Here is an 8,708-nt window from a genome sequence, read left to right as displayed (position 1 = left end):
TTTGATCCGGGCACCTATGTTGACCTTGGTGCCGCCATCGACCGCAATTTGAGTACGAAGATATTGGAAGCTATCAACATTCTCTACTGCTTGCCTAGCTACCGTAAAACTGGAAGAATTGACCTTGTTTACATTCAACGATGTGGTCTTGCTGACGTTGATGGTAAAACCAGCCGCCGAGGAGCGATCGCGGCTGGGCAAGATCATCGAGCTTACTTTGTATATCAGTGCACCGTTGAACTAAGAGAGCCTACGTACCGATCAGGCTAAGGCCGGGGTGGCCTCTGCTGTACATAGTAGCCGTCTCCATTCCACTCGGTCCATGACTGTTTGTCGCCAGTTCCGCACTCTGTGTAGGGTCCGCAGATCGTCCTCCAGTTGCGCCATAAATCTCTGGTCAATAATCCCTTCAATATGAAGGTCATAACTGGAGCGTTCTGTCGAACAACCAGTTCACAGCCTGCGAGTAGCACAACTGCGAATTGATGACGCTTTCCAAATGAGCCAGAACAAACGACTTCGAACGACATAACGACGACGAGCTGCGACCAGTTCGGTGAAATAAGAACCGATATAGCCATCATCGCCGTCGTTTCTCGCTGTGTGAAGAGAAGACACGCGCTGCACCGTGCGCACATAGTTTGCATAACTGGGTGATGTGTATAGATTAGCTGTGAGTGCATCTCGCCACAGTTGTCCGTCCCTTGTGATCTATATAGATACGGGCACACCGGCGCACGCCACGAAGAAAGTAGGCGCTCAATACCTACTAAAACTGACTGCCGTAGCACTACCTCGCAGCTATAGTCACGGTGCGGTGAGACGAGATGTCTTTTTTTACGGACGGAGAAAGAATCGATTCGTCGCCGCAGCCCGAAAGGAATTGTTGTTTTCGAACACGTGACCTGATTTCCGTGTGCGGCGTTTGGTGGTTGTAATCTTTGAAATGTAGTACCTACTACTTACGTATTTCTATAGATATTAGCGAAGCAAGTATCTGAATCAAACCGGTGCGGTGCAGTATGCAAGTGCTTGTACCGCCGAGGTTTTCATTCTTTGAGGATTAGCTGAGCTTAGCTGGAAGTCAATACCAGGCAAGCGGTCCATACAAGCAGCAAATCCATATGTAGTTCAGAGTGCTATTCGTCATCGAATTTTGTACGAATCAGAATGTGAACTGCACTGGTAGGCGGAATCTGGTATGACTAGTACAGCCTAATTTAATGTGTTTATTGATTTGGGGCTTTGTTCGTATATCAATGTCGATGTTAGGTAGTGCGCTGTGTAGATGAAGTTGATAGCCATGGAAAGACAGCTTAATTGACAGTCCAGAGATGAGTGGATTGGTTTGTAACATTTGTTCAATTTGCTATTATTAGGTCAAATGCTTAGCTTGATTGATTGTTTATTGCCGTGTCGGTCTAGTAATTGGTTGGAAAATGTACTGAAAATGTTACACAACATGTGCTTCCTAGTATAATTCATCTGTCACATTCTTGAGCCAATTGGCATATGTTAGCTATTTAAGCGCCCATTTATAAGTCATATCGTTGATTTTGCAATGAATTTAAACTTACACAAGGAACTAAAATAGTTTGGATTGCTGCTGCTATGGCAAAATGCTGCAGCATTATGGTCATTGTGACAAAGGGAGGGTAATCAGTGGTGACCCGCAACCACATTTTCCACCTAGTTAACATTCTTAAAACTTATAATTCCGTCGGATTTTTAATCAAATTTCGGTAGAATATCAGAAAAAAACAGTATTTTCAGTCATTTTACACTTCGTACAGTGTAGCTAATTTGTACAAAAAATACACGAACCACTCGTTTAAAGATATGTAATCGCCACTGGAAGTTAGTGATGATGCATTCGCTCGCCCGCCCATAACACTGGATTACAGTGCAGTGGTTTACGGATTGCCGGTTTTTAGATAGTTCATAACATTAAAGTAACAGTTAGGGAAAATGAAGTGATGATGTGTGCGAAGCGAGGTGAAGTGGAACTGCGATAACACCGTCTCTCGTTCTAGCGATGAAGAGTCGTCCTTATGTTTATCATTAAAGGAAAGTAATGCTAGTTCGACAACCCATTGTTACTAGAAAGCGTGGAATCCACAGTATTTTCATAGTTGTCTCGGATAGGAGTTAGTAGAGTCGGGTAAGGTGTGAATCTTGGAGACACCTATGGTCCATCTCACTAGGAGGGTGGAATAACAAGGAAGGAACAAGGTCACTGGATAATCCGCTTCAGCTGGTTCTCTGTGTTCGCTACTGATATTAGAGCAGCACCCACCAAACCATATCGAGTGCTCACATTTTCACATTACTCACTGAGTCTCCCGTCGCCGAACGAAGCACAAACAAAAGAAACGGAAGAATCGGAAGAGCTAGTGCGTCAATTCCGTAATTTACTTCTCTCTTCGCATACAACCTAAAAAGGACGATGGACGGCACTAAGTGAACGTGACCTGACCGCTCATTGTTTACTTTTTGCGTCAAGCAACTCACTTCCGGCAAGGAAACTTCTGAGTCTTCCGCACAAACGCTCACTTACTTTTACTTTTTGCACTGGAAACTTCTAACTTTTCCGCACACACTGCCACTTTTTACGCGTAGTCACCCGTAATGTTATCTCAATAGCTATGCAATTGAAGGAGTGGTTTCAGGCAGGTTTCGAGGCGTTTTAAGGTGTGTCAGTGAGATGTCAAAGGGTTTCAGGGGGCTTTAGTAGCGCTTGTGGACTTAGCAACGCCAGTCGTCTAAACGTTCCATAAGCCTCAGAGTGAGGGTTGGACTCCCGCTTCAGTCGGTGCAAACTTTTCGCCATACGAAAAATTCTCCCCCGGATCACTGGGTGTTTCGTGTGTTGTCCGTAGTTTCATGTCAAGTATCGTTCAGTATGTGCAACCTCTGGTTGTAGAGGGTGTAGTTTTAATGACTTTTAATGAAGTTTCGATAGCATTTCAGATGGTTATCAGAAGCGTTCTAGGAGGTTAAGCCATCTTTGAAGATATTTCAGTGAGTTTCAACGAGAAGGTCTCCAGTAGATTCAAGGGCAATGTTGGTAAAGTCTCACTCATGAGCTGCTCTTGCGTCAGCAAACTCGCGCACGTTTCTGATGCATTTTTGAATCAATTTAAACGACATTTTTTGTCTATGTACGCAAGATTTTGTCTTTTTCTATCATAAACTTCATTGTAATTAATAAGAACATCAACAGATAAAGCAATGAGTAGATTCACCCCACTGTTAACCCCTGCAATTCCCTGAAACTCTCTGAATCCTCCAAAGCATTCCTGAAAATCTCTTAAAACCTCATGAGACGCTCTGATACATCCTTAAAACGTGCTTAAACCTCTCGAATGCCCTAAAATACTCTAAAACATCTCTGAAATCACTGAAATCCTCAGGGAAACCCTTAGGATTCTTCAAAGAACCCCTTAAAATTGCCCTGGATCCATTTCTAACCATAAAGTTTTGCCGAAGACATGATCTCGCTAAGAAATCAGGATTTTAATGTACATTGCAAGTCCTTGATCAACCGCAAGTTACTTTCTCGAAGATACTAACTCTCTAGGTGATCATCATCCTGAATTATATGAAATGGATATTTCATAAGTGTTTCTTCTGTTTGCCGAAAGAATTAAACAAACCTACAGTGACATAACACTGTCCCAGACACTGTGCATTGTCTGAACGCAATTTGTCTGTAGTCAAAGTTTCTATTCGTCGGCCGTCAAAAACAAGAGACGATTAGCTGCCTTTTTTACACCTCACTGAGTATGCTGACAATCACTGTCACCCTGAAATCTTCACAAAACACTCTGGAACCCTCTGAATCTCCCTGAATCGCCTGAAAAAAAGCTGACGGAAGCCCTGCGCATACCCTGCATATGAACACCGTTTTGAAACCATGGAGGGGGGTTCAGGGATGCCCCTGAAACTCTGAAACCTATGATAGCCATCATTAAAAGTCATTTGAAACCTCTGAAACTCCTCAAAGCCTCCTGAAATCCTCGTATCCTGAAGCTCTTTCCAACCCCGTGAACCTGTTAGATGGGACCCCTGCGAAGACCCATTGAATTGCCTTTAAACCTTGAAAAACGCCCTCCAAAGCTACCAAAACCTTAATGAATTCCATAGGACACATCCTGATCCTGAAACACCTTGGAACTCTCTGAAGCCTCGGGAACCGTCCCTAAAACCCCTGAAACTCTCCTGAAACCCCATGGATCCTGAAACTCTTGAGCTTGTACTTGTGTTCGTCGGGTATTCGAATCAGCACAAGGCTCACCGTTTTCTCGATAAATCGAACAATCGCATAGTTATCAGCAGGAACGGAAAGTTCTTGGAAGATGAGACATGGGTCAAACAGCAACCGGCGAAAATTGATGAACCGACTTCGAAGTAGGATGAGTTTGTTGTGGAGCTAGATCTGGTGCAATATGCAAGAAAACGGAAAGAAGTGGAAGGCACAGAAAATGTATCAAGCTTCGACAGTACTGAAGAAGAAGCATATCGCGAGCAGAATGAATCAAGCTCTGGAGCTAGCGGATTGCCTCGTCGGGCTACCAGGGGAGTGAACGATATATTCTTAGGTTGGCAGCTACGGACTGTCGTGAACCAGCGACATTCGAAGAAGCTACGACATGCTCTGAAAAGGATAATTGGTTGGAGACGAACAGACGATCTCGAGCAACACATGGGATTAATAGTAGTAGATCCCCCGAATGGCTGCAAAGTAATCGGCTGTAGGTGAATATTTGAGAAGAAGCTGGATGCTGTCGGTAACGTTGATCGATTCAAGGCTCTAGCCGTTGCCCAAAGATACGGACAACGGTACGGATGGGATTATGGGGAAGTTTCGGCACCCGCTGCCATTCAGTCGACTTTTTGTGTATTACTGACCATTGCTGAACACCAGAAGTTGCAGGTTGAACATTGCGTATTTATATATGATATTGGAAGAAGTCATACACATGTGACAGCCCCATGATTTTGTGGTTCCAGGCAAGGGACACCAGGTCTTCAGACTCCGCTAGATTTAGTGCGACCTAAAACAGGCCGCTAGGGTGTGATACAGGACCATAACTACGAATTTGAAGGATTCGGAAGCGCCTGGAGAACGGCCAGTAGATATGGTGACATCTTGATTGTCTGCAAATACTATGAGAGGATCAAAGAAGTAGAAGAAGCTCTTCGACGCAACTATTTCAAGCTAAGAGTCAACAGTGAGAAGCTCAAGGATAACGGCGAGTACTGCAGGCTATCGACTGTCTGCTATATCCGGACATCGCAGCTTGTGTAGGTATACTGAGCCGCTGTGTGTGTTACTCGAACTCTATCATCGACTACGGACTAAGACTGCGAACGAAAGAAAAACGAGAAATGTGTCTAACGGAATTCTGCAACGCTGATTGGGCGGGAGATACCGCTGATAGGAAGTAGTGTAACGGGTTTCTGTACAGCTTAGGAGAAGCGACGGTATCATGGACGAGTTGGAAGCAGGTATCCGTTGCCATGTCAACGATTGAGGCAGAGTACGTAGCTCTGTCAGAGGCTGTACAACAGACAATGTGGTTGCTGAGGGAAATGGACCAGCAACTCATATCTACAGTGATATACAGAGGCAGTCAACAGAATCTATGTTTAGACTTCGTATCTCTAGACTACCAAAAGCAGATATCGAAACACATCGATACTCGACTGCATTGCACAACGGACCTGTATGAATCTGACAAGATCGACCTGAAATACCCTACTACTGAAATATGACGGCGAACATCCGGATAACCAAATATTTGGGATCGCAGAAGTTTAAGAAGTTCTGGTTGGAATTATGATTAGTACCGCTACTACATTGAGGAGGAGTATTTAAGGGATAAATCCACGAGGAGGAGTGTTGGGCAATCGCCCTGATCAACGAGCGATTGCTTCAAAAGAAAGAAGCGTTTTTACTGCAGTATATCTTTTAGTCGTCAAATAAAAACAAACAAGTGAACTCCAGTCCGAGTCCCTGTCTCCGCGTAGATTATTTTTCTCATCCCGGAGTTCCCATTTGCGCTGCGTGTTAGCCTATCCCTGGTCCGCCGGCAACGACATGTAGCTGTATCAACTGAAAATCCCATTCCAAGATGTCAGGGTCAAGCCTTTTCAATTGATGTTTAGATTTTTCCTTCCATGCAACGACTCTTCAGTCTTCTTTATTGATGCACAGTATATCAACGACCACTCAAAGAGCAGGCCCACCTCAAAAGCATCTCTCAATATGCAATCTCAAACTAGCTGCTACACGGAGAACGTGTTCATCGCATACTTGTAATCTGTGATTAGCTCAAGAGGCCGTTGCCTCCCGGGCAGATAATCTACCTCTTTTTCGTATAGTTAGTCGGCGCTTTTGCCTACTAACTAGCCAGTTGCTATCGGAGGAGGAAATACGTGCGCTGGCGTATACCTACTAGATACAAATGTTATGTGGTGCTACTAATGCATGCCCATTACAAACTAGATGCATTATTTCTCTTGTGGTAGTAGCAAACGAGGTCATAATCTCTGTGCTGGTCCACTGCGGTCGGCCGGTGGAAGGAAGAGGCGTATACTGTAATGTACGGAAGCACTCACTTTTCCATCACGATTACGCGTTGTCTCACAGTCTATACTAAAATGCACTGCCTTCCTGCCCTGTGCCTAGGATGGTCGTCGTCACGATGAAAGATGAGAGCGCTAATGAGTGAAAAGCCAATTATCACCAACCACTCAACTGATTGTTAGTATAGCTTTAGGTACCTATCGGCTTTCGCAAAGTTCTTCAGTGACCGCCTGACACCCCCTTCGTTGTGACAAACAGTAACGCAGTCATCATGCGAAACTTCCGGGAATCACGTAATATTCACGCGTCACGCCTGACGAGGACATTTGCATATATGCGGGAATAAGTGTCGTCCACATGACATTGAACCTATTATGTGTTTTAATTGGTTCGGCTTTGATATAAACAATGTCTGCGGACTGGTATAGCAGTGGCAGGGCAGTAGTTTGCTCGTGTCTTTTAGATGGAAAGGGAGATAGTCAACCATACCATAGGGATAAAGTAGTTGTACGAACGTACGTGAAACATGAGTAGCTGCACTTGAGCTCAACTCTGAAAGCTGGTGTAACATTTGAACGATCATAACTGTGAAATGTTATACTGTTCAAAGATCTTCAATGAAGGCGTTTGTGCAGTCTGAAACATCTACTAAGATGATCTGCTGATGAACATTTTTTTGCTAAAAACTTGCTTAGTCTGCACTTTTAGCAAATATACCTTTTCCAAATGTTATTCCCAAACAGCGAACGAACGAGTCGCCGGAGATATCACGTTTTCATTTCAAATTCAAAGCCATCAGCTGCTTGCTACTGACGACGACGACGGCGAACTTCGTCGGTACCGTTGAAAAGAATGAAAAATCGATTTTTGGCTGCCAGCAATCCTGCAAAAAGCAAACAAAATATGATACATAGTGCGGTGCGGTGCTGTGTAGATGGAAGAGTTTTGTCGTCCTATAGCGCTGCTAGGAGGTGTATGTATCTTTATCTACCCCGTTGTTGACCGCAGACCGATGGAAGGGTAGAACTTTGCCGGAATAGGTTTTTTTTGTATGTCGAAGGTTCTTATCGCAACTTCAACAACGGCAATAACCAAATATGGGAGAAGCAACTAGATAGAAAGTGCTTCAGCAAGCTGGAGCTTCGTTACGGTTCGATGGTTGCGAGCCCTAAACTTAATCATCCCCAGGGAAGGTCTTCAAATTGATACATAGTTGTTTGGCATAACATCTACCTTGTAACACGTGTTGAAAAAAAGGGTTTGAGAAAACAGCATATATGTATAAGATTATTATCAGCAAGTATTGGATAGCAGAACCTTTTGAGTGAAACATCCCAGAATTTAAATATTTACACCTTACCTTTAGCACCTTATTTTCTGTTCTTTTTTCCTTTCAAGAAGCAAGAAATGTGAGTATTGACAGACTGTTCGGCCTAAGTTGATTTTCAATGTTATGTATTATTTTTTTCAATCAACCTGGTTTAGCTGTGCACATCAGGGTGCGACAGGACATAACGTCTTCTTGATGAGACTCGAACTCACGACTCCTACTCAAAGGATAGACGCGTAATCACTACACCAAAGAGAACTGGAAGATGCAGTGAGTAACCTGAATTCGAATTCAACTCAAAAGAAAGTGGTATTTCTTTTTTAAAGATCGCACTTCTTCCGGATAAATTAGATACCTATCCACACTACGCATCTATTGTATATGTAGATCCTAGGTCACAGAGGTTTGCAGGGTGTCTACAACTTGAATTAACCTGGAAAACCGGGAATCTTCAGGGAATTTTATTTAACAGGCAAAAACCTGGAATACTCAGGATCAGGGAATATCTTGAATTCTCAGGAAAATTTCGAACCGATTTAAGGTCTTTCGAACATGAGCTGCTACCACATGTATGTAGTTAGAACAGTCAAAATAAATATTTCTCCTCTAATGCCGAAGATTGTTACTGAAAGCTTGTGGTTCCGTGAATACGTTGAAAATTCCTCCAGATGATTATTTCAAAAGCAAATTAAAACAAGAACTCCTATTTCTAGCAGATCAGGATTTTTTTAAAGAAATTGCGTCGGGGTTTCTTTCCAGAAATTTCCGGGGTAACTTCTCCAGAGA

The sequence above is a fragment of the Aedes albopictus genome, unplaced genomic scaffold (assembly GCF_035046485.1).
Source record: "Aedes albopictus strain Foshan unplaced genomic scaffold, AalbF5 HiC_scaffold_214, whole genome shotgun sequence".
In the NCBI taxonomy this organism is placed as follows: domain Eukaryota; kingdom Metazoa; phylum Arthropoda; class Insecta; order Diptera; family Culicidae; genus Aedes; species Aedes albopictus.
The sequence above is the reverse complement of the archived record's forward strand: the minus strand, read 5'-3'. Positions refer to the sequence as shown.